We start from the raw sequence: 21,292 nt of genomic DNA, 5'->3' as shown, positions 1-21,292 counted from the left end.
CACAGCAAAGGAAACCATAAAAAAGACAAAAAGACAACCCTCAGAATGGGAGAAAATATTTTCAAATGAAGCAACTGACAAAGGATTAATCTCCAAAATTTACAAGCAGCTCATGCAGCTCAATGACAAAAAAACAAAAAACCCAATCCAAAAATGCGCAGAAGACCTAAATAGACATTTCTCCAAAGAAGATATACAGACTGCCAACAAACACATGAAAGAATGCTCAACATCATGAATCATTAGAGAAATGCAAATCAAAACTACAATGAGATATCATCTCACACCAGTCAGAATGGCCATCATCAAAAAATCTGGAAACAATAAATGCTGGAGAGGGTGTGGAGAAAAGGGAACACTCTTGCACTGCTGGTGGGAATGTGAATTGGTTCAGCCACTATAGAGAACAGTATGGAGGTTCCTTAAAAAACTACAAATAGAACTACCAGATGACCCAGCAATCCCACTACTGGGCATATACCCTGGGAAAACCATAATTCAAAAAGAGTCATGTATCAAAATGTTCATTGCAGCTCTATTTACAATAGCCCAGAGATGGAGACAACCTAAGTGTCTGTCATCAGATGAATGGATAAAGAAGATGTGGCACATATATACAATGGAATATTAATCAGCCATAAAAAGAAACTAAATTGAGCTATTTGTAATGAGGTGGATGGACTTAGAGTCTGTCATACAGAGTGAAGTAAGTCAGAAAGAGAAATACAAATACCGTATGCTAACACATATATATGGAATTTAAGAAAAAAAATGTCATGAAGAACCTAGGAGTAAGACAGGAATAAAGACACAGACCTACTAGAGAATGTACTTGAGGATATGGGGAGCGGAAAGGGTAAGCTTTGACAAAGCAAGAGAGAGGCATGGACATATATACACTACCAAACGTAAGGTAGCTAGCTAGTGGGAAGCGGCCACATAGCACAGGGAGATCAGCTCGGTGCTTTTTGACCACCTGGAGGGGTGGGAGGGAGGGAGACGCAAGAGGGAAGAGATATGGGAACATATGTATATGTATAACTGATTCACTTTGTTATAAAGCAGAAACTAACACACCATTGTAAAGCAATTATACTCCAATAAAAAAAAAGTCTCAGTATTTTGATGACCCTTATCAGTTTAATCTTTTCCCTTTAGTTAACAAAGTAACTCAATCATTTCATATTTTGTTCACAGCCAATTGTGGAAGAGAATCTCTCCTATTCAACTCAGAGACTTTCAGGGAACATGTGTCTGGAGAATATTTTAGAAACATGAGACATGATTGTACTTAAAATATGACAGTTTACTGTTAAGAAGAGAGATCCATAACCTTGGTCTTTTTTTTCGGATGAAGTCAGGAAAATGCCAGTCTTAACCTGGCATTTTAAGTCTTATCAAACAAGTTGTAGATGGTGAATTAAGTTACCAGAAATTTCTGTTTGGTGCTGGGAAAAAAGAAAAAGATCCTGGATGTTTGGAGGGGGGTTGTTTGTTTGTTTGTTTTCACCTCAAAATGATCAAAAATTGCTCTGGCGTGTCATTTCTAGTCAAAGTTAGTGTTTTTGAATAATAAATGTGAAGAAACTTGAGGTCCACCATGACTTTCACATTTATGACTCAGATTTATATGTAAAAGAAAACAGTTGTAAATATGACTTATGCAGATAATTATCTCCTCCTCATTTCTCCTTAATTGTAGGGATCTATTGTCAGGGAGGGGGAAGTTTCCCTTCTACCCCTCTTGAGTTCTTGTGGCTGACCTAATAATCGCATTGACACAAGACAGATTAACAGGAGAAAAAGAAAAATTTTAATTCATGAGCGTGGAGGCCTCATAAAAATGGGAACTAAGAAGTGGCCAGAGCAGACAGTTTTTATACTTTTTAGACAAAACAAAAAACAAATTTGTGAGGGATTGATAGGACAAAAAAACTTAGGTTTTGGGTGCCCAATGAGTGAAGCATCTAAATAGAGTTTGGGATTGGGGTAGTGAATTAAAGAAGTAACAATGTTTTTTATACAAGCTTCTTGGCCCCAAAATTTATATCTAGCTTATGAAGGGTGTTCTTCTATCTCCAGATACAATGAGTGCACCTTTCACATGAGAGATTTATTAAGTAACTTTAATTCAAAATGTCAGTATGCCACTGAAGCACATTTTGGGACAGTCTACCCTGGGCCACAACAGTTCCCTCCTCTGAAACATACCTGGAAGACTCACATATTAAAGCTGAGCTGCTGACTGCAGAGAGAAAGTGTTAGTAAAGTCCTCCATTTCACTGAATAATTTTCTTAGTTCTGAGGTCAGTTCAGTTAAAGTTATATCTCATTTCAGGAGGCAGTGATGCAGATGGGCTCCCAAAGCTAGTCCTATGGTACAAACAATCAGGCCTTTAATAAGAGGCATTTATATGGAAACAAAAGAAAAAACAATGGTTAATGATTGGAGCAGATTATAAGCCAGTTTCTGAGCCCAGAGGGCAGTCAGTCAAAAAGATTTCTAGATGTCAGTGTCATGCATCTTTTGCAGTTTGAAATGTCTCTGATGATGTCATTGGGTGTTCAGGTGAGCTTTCTGAGAGACTCATACAGAAACAGGCACAAGGATTGTTTAAATGTGAGCTGTTTGTGGTAATTTCTCTGAAGTTTATATCAAACCATCTAGCTTCAGTTTGCAGGATTTCAGAAAAAAGGCAGTTTTAGTTCTCGATGATTCCAAATCAAAAGGATGTGAGAAGACTGGAAATGTTAGAGAGTTATAGCCAGATTTTGGAGGAAACTAGAAAAATTCAGGATCCAGTCCAGTTTTCAGGAAATAACAAAACCTCAAGGAATATTAATAGCACTAGAATCTAATATCCACAAGTGTGTATTATAGTTTCTATTGAAACATAATTTTTCTCTCTAAAATCACCCTCATTTCTATCAAAGATAGCCAAATTAAAACTGATTTGTTTGCAAAATAAGTTTAGATTTGATAAACTTGGTCTGATTATGTATATAAGTACAGCAAGAATAGCGGTTGGCCATATAGGTTCTTTTGTTATTTTTAATTTTTTTAAATTTTTAAAAATTTTTGGCTGCATTCCGTCTTTGTTGCCTCGCATGGGCTTTCTCTAGCTGCGGTGAGCAGGGGCTACTCTTCATTGCGGTGCCCAGGCTTCTCATTGTGGTGGCTTCTCTTGTTGCAGAGCACGGGCTCCAGGCGCAAAGGCTTCAGTAGTTACAGCACGTGGGCTCCGTAGTTGTGGCTCGCGGGCTCAGTAGTTGAGGCTTGCGGCTCTAGAGCGCAGGCTCAGTAGTTGTGGCACATGGGCTTAGTTGCTCCGTGGCATGTGGGATCCTCCTGGACCAGGGATCGAACCCGTGTCCCCTGCATTGGCAGGCAGGTTCTTAACCACTGCACCATCAGCAAAGTCCCCATATAGGCTCTTTTAAATCTGCTGTGCTTGAACTTTTCATAATGAATTTCCAGATTGAACTTTAAATGCTTCTCAAGGCCTGGAAACCACACCAAAGACTTATCATCAGACTCACCTATAATACCTATGGATTTGGGTGAATTTCTCTCTTCTTGAGGTCCCCAAAATATCCTGAGGTTCCTGCACCTGCCAGGAAGTGACCTTCCTTACTCACCTGATAAGGCTGCCGGGAATCCTGTAAGTAAGGTACCAGGCTGATTTTCCAAGGGGCTTTATTGGCTCCATAAAGTCAACCTTTGTTCCTTCAAACTGTCTAGTCATATCTGAGTCTACATGTCTGAGTTTCATATATGACATTCTAGTCAAAGCCTTGGTAATATAACTAGATGTTTCCAATTGTGTCCTTTTATAAGGAGAACAGATTCTTATTGAACTTATGCAATAACTATATTGCCAAGAAAACAATACTTACTGAGAGTTTCTGAATTCTGAAGTGATCAGGTATGGAGAAAAAGATGTTTCAATTCTGCTTACAAAGGTATAATTTACTAAGTTGCTGTAAGTCTTTAAAAAAGCCCTTGTATCTAGAAAACAAAAGATTTAAAAAATAGTAATATTTGAGGCAAAAAGTCATAAAAATTATAATCATATTCATCAGTTCATTCAATCCTATGTAATTAATCCTTGTTCTGCTTGAGTCCAGTTTTTCCATTAGATCTGTCAACCTTGCCTGATGACTGAGGGTGATAGGGACAGTGATAATTCCAAGAAGTTTGCAAGGCATTTTTTAAGGCTCTTATGAATTGCCTAGTGAAGTCAATGTCTTGATCACTGAAGGCTGTTGAAGGTATACCCAAGTAGGAAACATCTTTCCATTTTTTTGCTATTATGAGGGCATCGGACTTGCAGCAAGGGGAGGCTTTAACCCATCTGGAAAACATACACATCATAATAAGTATGTTTTGATAACCCATACTAAGTATCCGTTGAATGAAGGCCAGTGCAGGTGTTCAAAGGGTCCAGAGGGAAGAGGTCTGAGGCCTCTGGGGACAAAAATAGTTGGTTTTTTCTCCAGGGTTATGGACCTGACAGGTCAGGCATTGTTGGTAGACTGTTTCTGCAACTTTATAGAAGTCTTCCCACCAATGTCTACTTACAACTTGAGTCATCTTAAATGCACTATGGTGGGTGAAGGAATGCAAAACAAAAACAAAAACAAAAAAAACAAAAAATGAGGTTTGTCTGGAAGCTGGAAGAACAAAGCAGCCATCTTGGGTTTCCTATGGCCCTGACCGTTGTTTAATTTACAGCTCTTGTTTATCCATCTTAGTTTCTCTGATTCAGGAGCAGACTGTTGCCATGTTATAAGGCCATCAGGATGGCAAAAGTCAGGCAATAAGGGATCAATTTTTTTTGCAGAAGTAGAATAGACTTCATCTACATGTGCCATAATCTTTACAGATTCTGTTGTTGTTGCCTTTGCGTGAAAGTCAAAGCATTTCCCTGATACTTAAGTTCAGTCCTTTTAGTGTGAGCCTCAATTTTGATAACAACATTTTATGCCAAGACACATAAGACTTTCAGGAATTTCACATAGTTTCTGGAACATGTATATTACATACCTATACAGACTCAACATAAAGAAGGCTTAACATTACTTCTTGACAATGCTTCCTACGTAATTTAACATATCAAATGCACTAATTAATTTAATATATTTTTATAAGGAGAGAGAACAAATCTTTGAGATATTTCAGGGGCCCTCTGAAATACCTTATATCTCAAAGTTAGTTCTAAGTCAAAAGGACTCATTTAGATTTGATTTGGGGGAATTTTGTCAAAAATATCAAAAAGGTTTTAAAACACTTAGTCAAATAGGCCACTGTGAAACAATGCTTAGTCATATATTTAACCAAAATAATAAAGACTTCATAGGCAAATATAGAAGGTTACATAGTCCAGAGCAAAACTTATCTCTTTTAATATTGAGAGGATTTCGTTTACTTAAGTAATCAAAGAACTGATAAAGACAACATAGAACATAAGTGATTATTTTGACAAGACATAAGATTTTTTTTTCTTCCCCTAGGCAGATTACTTAAAGAACAAGTTTTCATAATCTCTTATTGTCAAGAACAGAACAATAGGAAAAAAAAAAAGAGAAAAAAAAAACCCAACTTTGTTCTTTTAACAGAGAAAAAACAAAATTCCATTTTACACCAGTTTACTTTTGACATTAAAACTTATTTACTTAATTAAATTCATTCCAATCTTACTCAGTCCTGACAACACATAAAATTCCTTTCTAGGGGCTTCCCTGGTGGCGCAGTGGTTGAGAATCTGCCTGCCAATGCAGGGGACACGGGTTCGAGCCCCAGTCCGGGAAGATCCCACATGCCGTGGAGCGGCTGGGCCCATGAGCCATGGCCGCTGAGCCTGTGCGTCCGGAGCCTGTGCTCCGCAATGGGAGAGGCCACAACAATGAGAGGCCCGCGTATCGCAAATAAAACAAAACAAAACAAACAAACAAACAAAAAATTCCTTTCTAAAGATTCCTTTACAAATATTTACAACTTTTTATGCCCATTTTAGTTTGTCCCTTGTTTTCCTTCCCATTTAGAATTAACCAGCTTTAGGATAAAATCACTTTCTATTTCTTTAACAAAAACATCTCCATACCTTATACATTTTCTTACTCAAAAACACATCCTATTTCTATTATTACACTGTTGGTTTTAACCACATATATTAGTTAGAATTCTTAATCCTTTGAAATCTTAATTTTTTAGTGAAAATAAAGAAGTAAACAATTGTGAACTGTATTAAAATTTTGTGTCTTGGCAAACTTATAAATACATTTTATAATTTCTAGAAACATACACTACTTCATAGTACAAGCTTTCAATAAAGCACAAAACATATTTACTAATGAACCCAAACATACTTAGTCTCTCTAATAAGAGGTCAAAAGTAGGTAAACTTAGACTTGTTTGGCAATTAATGTTCTAGTATCTTATCTTATTTGGAAATGATCTAGACATTCAATGAATTTCAATCATTTAACTTAGCAAAACTCAAAGGGTGTAAATTACCAAAGAGATTTAGGAAATTACATAGACATATCATAAAACAATTATTGTTAAAAAGTTCACCTAAAAAGTCTTATCTCATTTACATCTACTTAGTTCATTTGTTCTTTTTTTTTTTTTTAAATCATTTATTTTTGGCTGTGTTGGGTCTTCGTTGCTGCGTACGGCTTTCTCTAGTTATGGCAAGCAGGGGCTATTCTTCATTGGGGCATGCAAGCTTCTCATTGCGGTGGCTTCTCTTGTGGCGGAGCATGGGCTCTATGTGCATGGGCTTCAGTAGTTGTGGCGCGTGGGCTTCAGTAGTTGTGTCACGTGGGCTCAGTAGTTGTGGCTCACGGGCTTAGTCGCTCCGTGGCATGTGGGATCTTCCTGGACCAGGGCTCGAACCCATGTCCCCTGCATTGGCAGGCAGATTCTTAACCACTGTGCCACCAGGGAAGCCCAATTCATTTGTTCTTTATAATCATACATAGATTACTCATGAAAATTTCATGAGACATTAAAGCAGTTAGTCATTATCAAGTGTTTTATTTTTCTGACAAAATTTGCAACAGAGACAAACATTTGCCCTTTGACTAGCAAACCTAGGTAGAACAAAAGTTATTTATATGCATTATATTTAATGCTAATTCTGAAGACATGCCTATATTAATTAAATAAACAAGCTTAAAATTAGCTTTTATTTACTAAAGAATATCCTAGATCACATAAACTTGAAAAACATTTGAGTTAGTTTTTATTATATTTTAAAGATTTTTTTGTATGAGTGCTTGTTTGTTTAAGTCAATTAAATAGAACTCATAAATTAATTTTGGCAATACCATGCAGAGGTAGAAGGATACCATATTTATAACATACACATATAGACATATAGAAAGACACAACAAGAGATCTCATAGTTTCCATTTTAAAACTTTAGGTACAATACAAAACTCACTAGTTTATAAATAACAGTTGGAATAGCTAGGATTATTCCTTCAGATGGCTAAAGTCTTTTATTATTTGTGGAGAAGACTATTAAGATCTGTATTTGTTGTTGACAAGCAATTTTAAGGAGGCTATTTGGGCAAGAGAGTACTTTTAACAGCTTGTGTTGAAAAAGGCCTCTTTCCCTTTTCTTTCCTTTAGTTTCAGATCTACCAATTGAGCTAATCTGGGCTCAGTCTCAGAGGATGTGGGCTGTGTCTACATTTCAAACACATGATAAGATTTATAACTTTAAGGGACAGAGAAAGAAAATGTAAGTTTTCTCTTAGGAGTTTTGTAGTATATTTGTCTGTTGTCATAAGTCTTAAGGTAATTTTTTTTTCTCAACAGGACAATTTTGCTCCAGTATCTTGATCTTTTATAATATCTACAAGATATTGAGAAATTTGAGAGAAACAGGCAAGGCCTTGGGACTGGTAAAGTTAGATGGGCCTTGACTTGTTCCTAGTGTTGTACTGCTGGTTGTGTAGACATTTGCAAGACAGACAGTTGTTTCTATTAACCCTTGAATATTGGACTCCAGCTGATTTATTTCCCGATTATTTGTAGGAGGGCCTGGGAATTGCTGAGGAGACAGGGCAATTTTTAAGAAGGGGAATTTATGTTGGACTTTTGTTTTCAGTCTGATTTTTGTTCTTTCTTCTTAATAAGGGCCACTTATTATACTTATCTTTTTCTCCTTTCAGTTTGATCCTCCCGTAAGTACCAGTGTGACGGTTGTTTATGAGAGCTCTCTCTCAAAAAAAAACCAAAATTCCTTTAAAATATAGTCAATTAGCCAAAGATGCAAGAGGCATATTCTCACAAGAGAATATGTAGCCCTCACAAGATCCAGAAAGTTCACTCTCGGAGATAGTCTAAGAAAGTAAAAGCCTTTCATTACTATAGGCAGTAAGAATGGTACAGTGGAAACAGTGCCTCTCGTGTCCCACAAAAATGTGGGGTTCCTCACAGCCATAGACCCACTAATTTATGTCATCAGGCAGTTGCTACTGGAATGGGACTTTTCCAGCATTAACAAGAAACAAAGGTTGAGTTGATAAAGGCCCTTTACGGGACTTCCCTGGTGGCGCAGTGGTTAAGAATCAGCCTGTCAATGCAGGGGACACTGGTTCCAGCCCTGGTCCGGGAAGATCCCACATGCCGCGGAGCAACTAAGCCCATGTGCCACAACTACTGAAGCCCGTGTGCCTAGAGCCTGTGCTCCGCAACAAGAGAAGCCACCGCAATGAGAAGCCCATGCACCAAAATGAAGAGTAGCCCCGCTCGCCGCAACCATGTGCAGCAACGAAGACCTAATGCAGCCAAAAAAGAAAAAAAAGGGCCCCTTATGAACTTGGACCCCTTATAACAAAATCCCCTGAAAGCTGGGATGGCCAAACAAAGAGCATGCTCATTGTGACTTCGTGTCTCAGAACCCTAGTCTATTCAATGGGACATCAGATGCACCCTAGTAAGTGCACCTTCTGCATGGTGGAAACCAGAGAGAATATTCTCACTGGACACAAAGCCAACTCTCCAGACATAGAACAAGGAAGAAGGAAAAACCTCATCTGTTTTTTATATATAGGAACCACAGCAAAGTCTATCTAAATACACACCAGTCTGATGAGAACTGTTAACTCACCAGTCTGTACGATCAGCTTGCAAGCAGACTTATAGGACCCATGCCTGCGGTCTGCCCTGTTTCTTCCTCATTATGACAAACAACACAATAGACAGAGACAAAGAAAAAGTGACCCTCTCTGGGAAGAAAAGAATCCCCAAGAGTCGCTAAGTCCAAGGGACTAGCTCCACAAATATTTTCTCCCACTAATCTAAATTGAGAGAGAGAGAAAAGGGGCTTTCACCGCTTTCCCTTCCACCAGACCTTGCAGGCAGAGATCTGGGAGGCTGACGTGGTAAGAAATCTTACCTTCTGTTGGCCTTTGTCAAATGTCCAGGATTTCTCAGTTGCAGCAGCTTTAAGGCAGGAAACAAGGTCCAGCCAGCTCCTGCCTGACTCGCCAACTGTTAGAGAGGGGGGAATTGCCCCCTCTACTCATCTTGAGTTCTTGTGGCTGAACTGATAATAACATTGACACAAGACAGGTTAGCAACAGAAAAGGAGCAAATTTTAATTCATGAGCATGGAGGTCTCATAAAATGGGAACTAAGAAGTGGCCAAAGTAGGCAGCTTTTATACTTTTTAGACAAAGAAACAATACATTTTGTGAGGAATTGATAGGACAAAAAAACTTAGGTTTTAGGTACCCACCCAGTGAGTGAAGAATCCAGAGTTTGGGATCGGGGTAGTGAATTAAAGAAGTAACAATCTTTGTTTATACAGGCTTCTTGGCCTCAAATTCTGGAGACAAGGGAGTCCTACCTCCAGATGCAGGGCGTGCACCTGCTTTCAGGGAGACAGAAAGCAGGGTCGGAGTATCCCTCTTGCATTGGCGATCTCTTAAGTAACTTTAATTCAAAATAATCAATATGCCACCAAGGCACATTTTGGGGTATACTACCCTGGTCCCCAACTTTATGATTCAGGTCATTATGATTCTAAATTCAGAGCCTGGAAAAAGAGAAGCTTTAGAGGTTAAGTTGATCTGCACAATAAAGAGTTGGAAAAAACTGGGAAAGAAAAGAGAACTGTTGGAAAGTTAGATGAAAAGAATGACATAGCTGAGTTCAATCCCCACCCCACCTCCCTCTACCTACCACCTGAGTAAATGAATATTTCTATGTTTTCTCAACTCTGAGTCTTTCTGGGAGGGAAGATCCTTCAGATCAAGTGTAGAGTAATATTTTTATGAAGTAAAATGAAATTCACAGTTAGTGTTCAAACATCTGTTTAAGCTTTAGCAAAAGATGCTACCCAAAACGCTGACAATTCAATTTGTTATTCTTTTTTTTTTTGCGGTACGCGGGCCTCTCACTGTTGTGGCCTCTTCCATTGTGGAGCACAGGCTCCGGACGCACAGGCTCAGTGGCCACGACTCATGGGCCCAGACACTCCACGGCATGTGGGATCTTCCCAGACTGGGGCACAAACCCGTGTCCCCTGCATCGGCAGGCGGACTCTCAACCACTGCCCCACCAGGGAAGCCCTGTTATTCTTTAAAAAAATTTTTTTTATTGCTGTATAGTTGATTTACAATGTGTGCCAATCTCTGCTGTACAGCAAAGTGACTCAGTTATACACATATAGACATTCTTTTTTTTTTATTCTTTTCCATTATGGTTTATCACAGAATATTGAATATAGTTCCCTGTGCTATACAGAAGGACCTTGTTGTTTATCCATCCTATATATGATAGTTAACATCTGCTAATCCCACATTCCCAGTCCTCCTTCCCTCTTCCACCCTCCTCCCCCTTGGCAACCACAAGTCTGTTCTCTATGACAATTCAATTTGATTCCCTGCAAATACCTCTCACACTCTCTGGTGGAGATGTTAACATTACCAAAGAGCAATAAACTAAAGAGAGAGGAGACTTAGGGGAATGTTTATGATTTAAAAATATTCAGAAAGTAGAAAATTTGGCACCAACAAATTGAGAGCTGAGAGTTCAAATGAAGGAAAGATGGTCATCATCTACACAGTTCGCCAGAAGCTGGAAGAAACAATAAATCCTGAAAAATAGTAACTAGGACACAGTTCAAGATAACAGGCAGGACATTCGGACCTTGGCTTCCCTTCGCTTCACAGACCAGTTTTAATCAGAATGCTCTGCAGGCCAGTGCAGGGAAATGAACTGTGTGTTACAGGTCTGCAAATAGAGAAAAACAGACATCGAGAGTAAGCCTTTGGAAAATTTATGCAGTCTGACATTGCCTGATCAGTGTGATTTCTATTTCATTTTTAGTAGCTGCCTTTTATTGTGTTTTACCAAGGTACAATCCAAAATGATTCGAGGGGAAAAGAATTGGTCTTTTCACTAGGATAATTGAGAAGTTCTGCCCTAGTCACCACTGCAAAGAGATTCAAATGTGTCAAGGCTTATCTGATGTAATAGTAGAAGAGGCCCAACAGTGATGTCCTCCATGGTCTCGGGAGCTTCATAGGAACAAACTCAGTAAGAACGCCTTTGCCATAGAGGGGAACAGAATTTTGAGAACAGTTCGGTGCTTGTCAATCAACTCTATTTCCATTTTTCTCCATGGATACGTAGGTCTGAGTACTGGAGAGAGAAAAGACTGCAAGAAATGCAGAAAGATTTTCCCTAAAGGTTTTCAAGCAGGAAACAAGCAGCACTAGCTAGAGACTTCCTCTAACTGCAGATAAAATAAGAGGGATAACACACCATTGTAAAGCAATTATACTCCAATAAAGATGTTAAAAAGAAGAAGAAGAAGAAGAGGGAAAGAGGCATTGCATCCCTCATAGCAGACCCTCAGTTTGCTTCGTTTGCTTCTGGTAACTGCCCAGTTTGAATAGGAGGCAGCGAGGTGGGAGCTCCTAGACTCTATTTCTATCTGCTGAAAGAAGGTGGCAGTACTGGAAGTGGGTGTGATGTTTGGAGGAGCAGGGCAGCCACCATTGGGAGGCTCATGTGCAATTGAGGGCATGAGAGGTGATGCGAAGGAGATCACACAGCAGAGCCACTGCAGCAGCCAGCAAAGTGAACTTGTTTATGAGAAGTGAATCCCAGTAAAACCCAGGGTGTGTGAGATTTGTAGGTGCCTGCAGACCTCACAAAACCCCTAGAAATTTGAGCTATTAATGTTAATATATGGAGTGGGTAGAGGAAGAGCACCCCTATAAAGAAGGCTGAGAAGGATCAAAGGACTACTCAGAGAAATAAGGGAAAGAGACAAGAGAGTGGCCTTAAGGAAACCAGAAGAGTATCACGGTAAAACACACAAAGAGATCAAGTATCTACTAAGTTTAGCAAAACTGAGGTCACTGGTGACCTTACTGAGAACAATGTTAATAGTGTGTTTGGTTGAAAGCCCTCCTATAATGGATCAGTGGTAAGTAAGAGGTAAGGAAGTAGAAACATCAAGTTTCACATCAAGACGAGTGTTCTTTCAAATCAGTAGATAGCAAAGGGAAGAGAAGATCAGTGGAGGATAAGGTCAAATGAGGGTTTTTCTGTTTATTGTTGTTGTTGTTGTTGCTTTTAATAGGAGAGATTTAACCCTGTTTATATGTTGAAGGGGATGAACCACAGAGGAAGAGTAGCAATCAGAGCATTCAATGGAGTAAGCTGTCTGTGGATGAGGGTGCAGAAGCGGGCAGGATCATAGCATATAGAGGTATTAACCACTGAGAAAGGAGAGAGGTACAGATCACTGAAGATACAAAATGGTTTGTACGGGGTTCCATTAGAGTTCTATTGCTGTGTAAAAAAATTACCACAAATGTAATAGCCTAAAACAACACCCATTTATTAACTCACAGTTCTGTAGGTCGGAAGTCCAACACGATGTGGCTGGGTTCTCTGAGCTGAGTCTCACAGTGTGAAATCAGGGTGTTGGTCAGGTTGTAGTTCTCCTCTGGGGTTTGAGGAACTTTTCCAAGCCCATTCACATTGTTGGCAGAACTCAGTTCCTTGCAGTTGAAAAACTGAAGCCCCCAGTGTCTGGCTGGGTATCTGCTGGGGGCCACTCTCAGCTCCTAGAGGCCTCCTGCAATTCCTTGCCACATAGTGCCCATAGGCAGTTCACAGTATGGATGCTTGCTTTCCCGTAGGCCAGCCAAAGCACATCTCTCTGATCTCCTGTGACTAGCCAGGGAAAACTCTCTGCTTTTAAAGGCCCACCTGACTAGGTTTGGCCCTCCAGGGATAATCTCCCTGTCTTAAAGTCAACTGTTTAGAGACCCTAAATACATCTACAAAATCCCTTTTGCTATTAACAAAGACAAAAACTGGATAGGTAAGGATATTAACTTTATTCAAGCTATTGCAATAGGGAGAGTACCCCAGATCCAAAGATCAGAGTATCTCGGAGATGGTTTTGCCTTAAAATTTCATAGAGAAGGGTAAACAAGTTGTAGACAGAGTGATCTACAGTTGGAGTTGTTTGCAAACAGAGAAGGTATCAGTCAGCTTAACAGGATATGTTTATTTCCTTGTGGATAGCTAGTGTATTAGTCAGGGCTCTCCAAAACAACAATAACAACAACAAACAGAACAAAGTGTATATAGATAGATATGAGGAGATTTACTATAGAGATGGACTCACACAGTTATGGAGGCTGAGAAGTCCCACAACCTGCCATCTCCAAGCTAGAGAACCAGGAAATCTGGTGGTATAATTCAGATTGTGTCCAAAGACCTGAGAATCAAGGGGTTGGTGGTGTAAGTGCCAATTCCAAAAGCCCGAGAACCAAGAACTCTCACGTCTGAGGACAGGAGAAGGTGGAGGTCTCATCTCAAGCAGAGAGGGGACTTACCCATCCTCCACCTTTTTGTTCTATTTGGCTTTTAAAGGATTGGATGACTTCCACCCAGCCCACCCACATTGGGAAGGGCCCTCTGCTTTACCCAGTTCAACAATTTAAATGCTAGCCTTTTCTGGAAACACCCTCACAGACACACACAGAAATAATGTTTTCCCAGCTATCCAAGTATCCCAATTAAGTTGACACATAAAATTAGCCATCACAGCTAGTTTCAGGGTGCAGAAAGTTCTAATCTCATCTAATCACGAGACAAAGAACGAAAAGTAGGAGGGTCTGTTGGGCCTTCTCAGCAGGTTCATACAAAAAAGGAAAGGTATATGTTTGACCGTGTCACAGGTAGATAGTGGAGTTATCCTTACGTCTTAGTCTTATAGGAGTCGTGGGAAAGAGTCAACAGGAGAGTGCGAACTCTAGAATGCAAGCTCATACCTCTCCAATTCTTTGATCAAAGAATAAAGCTTTCCTTTGCTTATGAACTGAAACAAACAAACAAACAAAAAGTGAACAGTGACTCTTATCTAAGTCATATGGGGAAGGATGGTTCTTTGCAGGAAGCCCTTTCCTGGAACACAAAATGTTGATGGGGGATGGGGGATTTCTTAACTGCTGCTCTTCTCCAAGAACATAGGGCTTAGGTGAAGTTCAACACTGTCTCTTTTGTTGAAGATGAATGAATATCCTTTTTTGCTGAACAATTCAGAGGTGAGAATAAACCTCTTGAGGAGGGTCAAGCAGGGTCCAAGAAATAATCTCTTAAAATCTCTTTTTGGTACTGTTTCTTCAAAATCAGTTGAACCATTTATGGAGAAGTGATAGAAATGTTCAGTTGTTTTAGAGTCCTGGACATCAGATATCTTAAAAAAGGAATGTCTGAAATGAAGATAGGAAGTATTAATATGAACGTTTGTACTAAAGTAAATAACCTTAAGAGCTGCACCTGAGAGTAACCTGTCCAATGGATTCTAAGAAGTTGGTGGAACACCACTCACTGAGTTCCTTGAAGTTAAGATGTTGATGCTCTTGGTGATGTGGTCCACAGCCTTGGTTACCTTTCATGTAAGGGCATATGTGACCCAGTATCTTGCCAAGCTTCCTTACTGGCCCAGACAATGGCTTGTCCAGGGAAAAATCCAACCCATGCATGGTCTGCTATGGTGATGAGTCCTTGAGTCCTTCAAGTTTTATATGAAGTGACTGGGCTTTAGCTCATAGGGTTTCTTCTGATCCTGGGATTAAAGGCCAGTGCAGCACACAAAAGGAATATGGATGGTCAGATTTTAGTTTCTGAACACGGGAAGCACAGAGTTTGGAAAGCTTAGTTTAGAGGGTTGTAGCCAGATATTGAAGGAATCTGGAAGAATGGAACATTTGGTAAGTTTTAATGATTTGTGTTAGGTAAGAGGATCCAGTCCAAATCATAAGTAGGTTCCTAAACTGGTTTTTCCACAAGGGTGGGGCAGGGGGCCGGGGTTGGGGGGTGGGGAGGAAGTCACTTAAATCTCTACCAGAGAAGATGGAGTTTGCATATCCATCAATTACCTGTAATTTACTAAGTGAGCAAAGAGCACAAGGACAATAAACAAGGCTTGAGTCACAACTCTGACTATTGCTAACTTGGGATTAGAGTCAGAAGGGTGTGGTATTGTTTTCCACTGAAACACAAAATTTCTCTCTATAGTCACTTCCTTGTTAAAGATAACCTCAAAGAAAGATTATTTTTGATCATAAAGTAAATCTGGTCTCATAAAATTTAGCCTGAATATTTACATAGCTGCAGCAAAAATGGTATTTATCATATAGTACTTTTAAAATGTGCTTTGCTGAAAGTTTAATAAGAAATGTCAAATTGGATTTTCAAAAGCCTCTTCAGCTAAGAACTCACCGTCAGATTTCACTTGTAGTGTTATAAACTTGGGTAAATTCCTCTCTTCTCAAATTCCCGAAATGTCCTAAGGTTCCTAGGCTTGCCAGAAAGAGACCTTTGTTACTCACCCTGTAAACCAGAGAACAGTCCAGTTTTTCTAAGCATGCTTTGTAAGAATTAGTGCCATAAAGTTAACTGTAGTTCCTTAAAAATGTCTGGTCATGGGCTTCCCTGGTGGCGCAGTGGTTGAGAGTCCGCCTATAGATGCAGGGGACACGGGATCGTGCCCAGATCCGGGAAGATCCCACATGCCGTTGAGCGGCTGGGCCCGTGAGCTATGGCCGCTGAGCCTGTGCGTCCGGAGCCTGTACTCCGCAACGGGAGAGGCCATAACAGTGAGAGGCCCGCGTACTGCAAAAAAAAAAAAAAAAATTCTGGTCATATCTGATTAAATTCAGCATTATTCTCAATTATTCATTCCAGGCAAGGCCTTAGTTGCATAACCAATGTTTTCAATTAAGTCCTGTTAACAAGGAAGACAGACTCCTATTGAAATTGTGTAAATACCTACATTGCCATGAAAATAAGAATACTCAATAAGAGTTTTCGAATTCTGGAGGGGTCAGGAAGAAAGAAAAAGATAAATGTTTCATTTTCTGTTTACAAAAGCAGAGTATACTAAATTATTATGAGTTATAGATAGCTTAAGAAAAAAGAGAAAGGGGTTCCTTTATCTAGAAAATATAACATTAACATCAACAATATTCTATTGGCTTTTAAATGATTGGATGACTTCCAATCCACAATCATCCCTCATCAGTTTATTCAGCCCTGTGTAATTAATTTTTATTCTACTTGACCTTGGGTTAGCAGTCTCAGGAACCCATCTGTTTCTGGACTAGAGTTCTGGAAAGCCAAGAGTACCTGGGCACAGGACTCTGAGAAAGTCCATCTTTGTTGACACACTCTGGCCTGTGGCCAATTGCAGGTCCTTTCAGGAAAACGTCAGAGTAAAACAAAAAATTATCTGTAGATGACAAGTGACTTAAAATGGCTGTGGTTAATTTATTATTGATAACTTTCAAAAGTAAAAGATCTGATGAGAGTTGATTATCAGAATAATGAAACTGACAAAGAAGACTGTTTCTGTGACATGCAAAACAAAGTCAATCCAAAAGAAATTTTAGACAAAGTATCTATAAACATAACAATCCTATTTTCAAAGACCAGTGTATATTACATTTATTTTATGAAAATGAATGAATATAATCTTTACAGAGAAAAAACTTTAGATTTAACATATAATAATCCTGAGACATAACATACTATGGATATTCTAAGTACGTAATTAGAATATACCAAGAATATATCAAATTTATCAGGTAAAGAGATTCAGTAGAATGGAGTAAGACCTTAATATTTGTGTATTCATAGAACTCCATAGGTAAGTGATATGAATTCCCAGTTTAAAACCATTGGACTAGAAGAAGCTACATTCGAATTAAAGAAAGTGGAAACTAACTTAACATTTTAAAAAATTACTGAAATTATGATTGTATTCATTATCCTTTTGTTGTCTCATATCAGGCAAAGTAGCACTTAACTCTAATAAATAGAAACATACTATAGACAGTGAGGATACTGACAAATCTCTAGGAACTTCTCAAACAACATATAATTTCTGAAATATTTATATTAATAATATGTTACCTATACAAAATTAGCGTAGGGAAGGTTAAGCTTTTCTTCTGACTTGACAACTCTTCCCATGCAGCTCATTAATAGTAACATATCAAATAAACCTAATTATTTCTAGAACCTCTGTTTTTATAAGATAAAAGAACAAATTCTTTGTGATTTTTCAAGGGCCTTCTGAGAAATCAGTTTTAGATGGAAAATATATCATTTGGAATTTGATATTTGGAATACAGAATATCAAGAATTGTTAGGAGGTTTGAACACTTGCTTAAATAGAATCATGGGTTACTGTGAAACAATACTGGGCCACCTATTTAACCACAATGAAAATATTTGGTTAAATGCATTAAAAGTGTACATAAGGGATAACATGATTGTAAAGAACCTAGCTCTTTCAAAAGTAGCAAGACTTTGTACTCTTAAATAATCAAGGACATGATCAAATCAACATAAAGCACAGGAAGTCATTCTGATACGACACAAGATCCTTGTTATACAGGCAAATTACTCAGAAGGTAAAGAAAAATCTCTTACAACCTCTTACTAAATAAAGCAGGCAAGTAATCCAAGAACAGAGAGAAAGCTAAGGTCTTTAGTTTTTATCAGTATATGTGCTACTAAAACACTTTTTGACAATCTCATGAATAAATCCATTAAACTTTAGCCACTTTTGACCACCACAATTAAAATTTCCTTTCTGAGAACCTGCTTACAACTTTCTATATCCATCCCACTTTTTTCCTACACCTTCCTCCTTCTCATTCTAAAACAAAGAGCCGGTTTACTTTAGCAGAAAACTTCTTTTTGCGTAACAAAAACCCATCCTGCATACCTTGCATACAGAGTTCCTCTCTCTCACTATTGCTCTGAGTAGAGACTCATTTACATATATTGATTATAACTTTTAATCACAGTCACTTCTATTTCACAGGGAAAACTAAGAGGTTAGGTAATTGTGACTATCTGTAATACACTAGCATTTCTGGCAGATCAGCAGAGCTTATGAATATACATCTCACAACTTTTTATAGCCATACGTATCCCAAAGCTGCAAAAAATGAACACATTCATTAACAGATCCAAATATATAGCCTCTGTGTATCAATAAAAATGAGAGGCAAAAGTGTACAAAAATTATATAAACTAAAAATTATGCTTTGCAATTAATGTTTCAGTATCCTATCTATTCTACTTAGAAATGATCTAGGTTTCTATGAATATCCATTAGTTAACTCAACTTAGCTTTTGTCCAAGAGTTTAAGTCACCTAGAGATCTTGGAAGCTATTTCAAAGAGGACATATTACAAAACAATTACTATTGAAATAAAGTCTGCCAGAATAACAATTCAATTTGGTTAAACACAAATTTACATTTTTCATAATCTTAAACATATAGTTGATATATGCTAGCTTATTTGATCAGTAAATGAACAAGTTTATGAAAAACATACCCAATTAGAATAAATATGTATCAAGAAAATATGCTTATTGCTAATACTCAGAAAATATAGCTTTTTATTAAACCAAGAATATTAAACTAGTGTCATTTGCCAAAGATTTACCTAAATAATGTGAACTCAAATTCCTAAGCCATTTGCATTAATATTATATATATATAAAATAAAAATTTTTAGATCAATTTCCTTAATTTCTGGGAATTTTAGAATTAGATAAGGCTTACTTATCTCTAAATCACTCCAAGTAGCACTCTTTTAAGAGATTTTATAATCTGGTAGTACCATGAAGGAAAGAAAATATTACATACTCACAGGCACATAAACATATATACAGACCCAAACAGAGAGCTTATAGCTTCAATTTTTAAATTTCAGTCAATTTTGTATTTCAGCCAAGTAGGAAAAAAAAGGGGGTTTTGTTCTCATCAGGTACAAATTTTAATTAATTAATTAATTTTATTTATTTATTTTCGGCTGCATTGGGTCTTCATTGCTGTGTGCGGGCTTTCTCTAGTTGCAGAGAGCAGGGGCTACTCTCTGTTGCGGTGTGCGGACTTCTCATTGCGGTGGTTTCTCTTGTTGTGGAGCGCAGGCTCAGTAGTTGTGGCACACGGGCTTAGTTGCTCCGCAGCATGTGGGATCTTCCTAGATAAGGGCTCGAACCCGTGTCCCCTGCATTGGCAGGTGGATTCTTAACCACTGTACCACCAGGGAAGCCCCTAGGTACAAATTTTTCATTGATTTGAGTTTCAAGTAGACAACATAGAAAAAAACAGAGTAATAGACCAGATTCTCTGCTATGCTTCACCCACAGAGGCAAGATTTCTATAAACCATTTAAAACATTTACAGAGGTCATCAAAAGTTCAGCCCATAAAACCAAAAGAAGCTAGCACCAGAAATCAAGCCAGTACTCAAAAAGAATACAAATCAAGTCCTTACTGTGCTGCTGATGGACAGGAGTCTGGAACACAGGTCCACATGTGGGACTTGCTGTTGAATATCTGTGTAAGGTCGGATCTTAACAAACGGCACCGCAAAACAGAGGAAAGCTTCAAGTGAGCTTTATTAGGGAGCGCTCCCGGGCGAGGTTCACTGGTCCGAGAGAAAGGAGCCAGAGAAGTCGCACCCGGGCGAGGGTTGGGCAAGATTTTATAGGGGAAGAAGGGAAAGGGGTGTGGTGAATCTGGGAGGGCGCAGGGTATTCCTTATTTGGTGGTCTTTTCGGGTATCCTGGGGGACCGTTAGTCCCGCCTCTAGAAAGGCGGGAAGGCTGGGCTGGGTTCAAAGTCCCCAGGGCAGTTCCTGGAACTGGGTGGTCTGGAATGTCTCCAGGGCAGTTTTTGGAACTGGGTGGTCCGGAATGTCTCCAGGGCAGTTTCTGGAACTGGGTGGTCGGGAGAATTTCGGTCTGATGCAACCTGTGAATCTGATTGTGTTCCCCTGCCTCGGGCCAGTTGGCCTTACAATCTGGATCTCCAGTCAAGAGTAGAGCACAAAGGGCATGAGGAGTTCCCCTTGCTTGGATGGAGTAAAGAGGGATTGAGGGAGAGGTCCAGTCCCATATGATTCATGGCACCACACTATTGAAGAAAAAAGCTGGACAAGTCAGGATCTTGATTTTATTCAGGCTATTAGAGAGAGTGGATTAGAGAATCTCAGCAAGTGGTTTTGCCTTGGAGTTTCACAGAGAAATGCTATGGTCTGAACTTTTGTGCCCCCCCAAAATTCATGTAGAAATCCGAATGCCCAATGGGATGGTTTTGAGGTGGGGCCTTTGGGAGGTGCCTAGGTGTGAGGATGGAGCCCTCATGAATGAGATTAACACTCTTATAAAAGAGAATCCATGGAGCTCCCTATCCCCTTCTGCCATGTGCGGATACAGCTAGAAGGTGCCGTCTATGAATCAAGTAGCAGGCTCTCACCAAACGCCTAATCTGCCAGCACCTTGATCTTAGACTTCCCAGCCTCCAGAACTGTGAGAAATAAATTTCTGTTGTTTATCAGCCACGCAGTCTGGCATTTTGTCATAGCAACTTGAACTAAAACAGGAAGGATCAACAAGTTGCAGATAGAGTGATTTACAGTTGGCATTGTTTTGCAAACAGGGGAAGTCTCAGTTGGTTAGCTGAACAGGAAATGTTTTCCCCTGTGGTTAGCTAGTTTCAGGTGGACCAAACAGTTCTAATCTCAGCTAATCAATCATGAGACAGAAAATGGAAGTTGGACGTTCTGAGTCTGCCCATGTCAGAGGATTCAGGTAAAAGGAAATTGTCACAGGTAAATGGTAGGGTCAACTGTGAGTCTTATGGGAACCATGAGAAAGTTGGACAGCAAATCTTATTTAAGTTGTATTGGGAGAAGTGGTTCTTTATAGT

General features: G+C 39.1%; 1 long non-coding RNA gene across 1 annotated transcript; it reads right to left on the bottom strand.

Annotated features, from left to right (window-relative positions):
* Positions 1–5,374: 5,374 nt before the first annotated feature.
* On the bottom strand, positions 5,375–20,014 carry LOC141279705 (uncharacterized). The gene is made up of 2 exons (XR_012334373.1): positions 19,857–20,014; positions 5,375–16,171 (listed from the first exon to the last, which is right to left on the bottom strand). It is a non-coding gene; the product is annotated as an uncharacterized lncRNA (long non-coding RNA).
* Positions 20,015–21,292: the final 1,278 nt, after the last annotated feature.

This window comes from Tursiops truncatus, chromosome 1, assembly GCF_011762595.2.
Source record: "Tursiops truncatus isolate mTurTru1 chromosome 1, mTurTru1.mat.Y, whole genome shotgun sequence".
Classification (NCBI taxonomy): domain Eukaryota; kingdom Metazoa; phylum Chordata; class Mammalia; order Artiodactyla; family Delphinidae; genus Tursiops; species Tursiops truncatus.
This window is presented reverse-complemented; position numbering and strand designations above follow the sequence as displayed.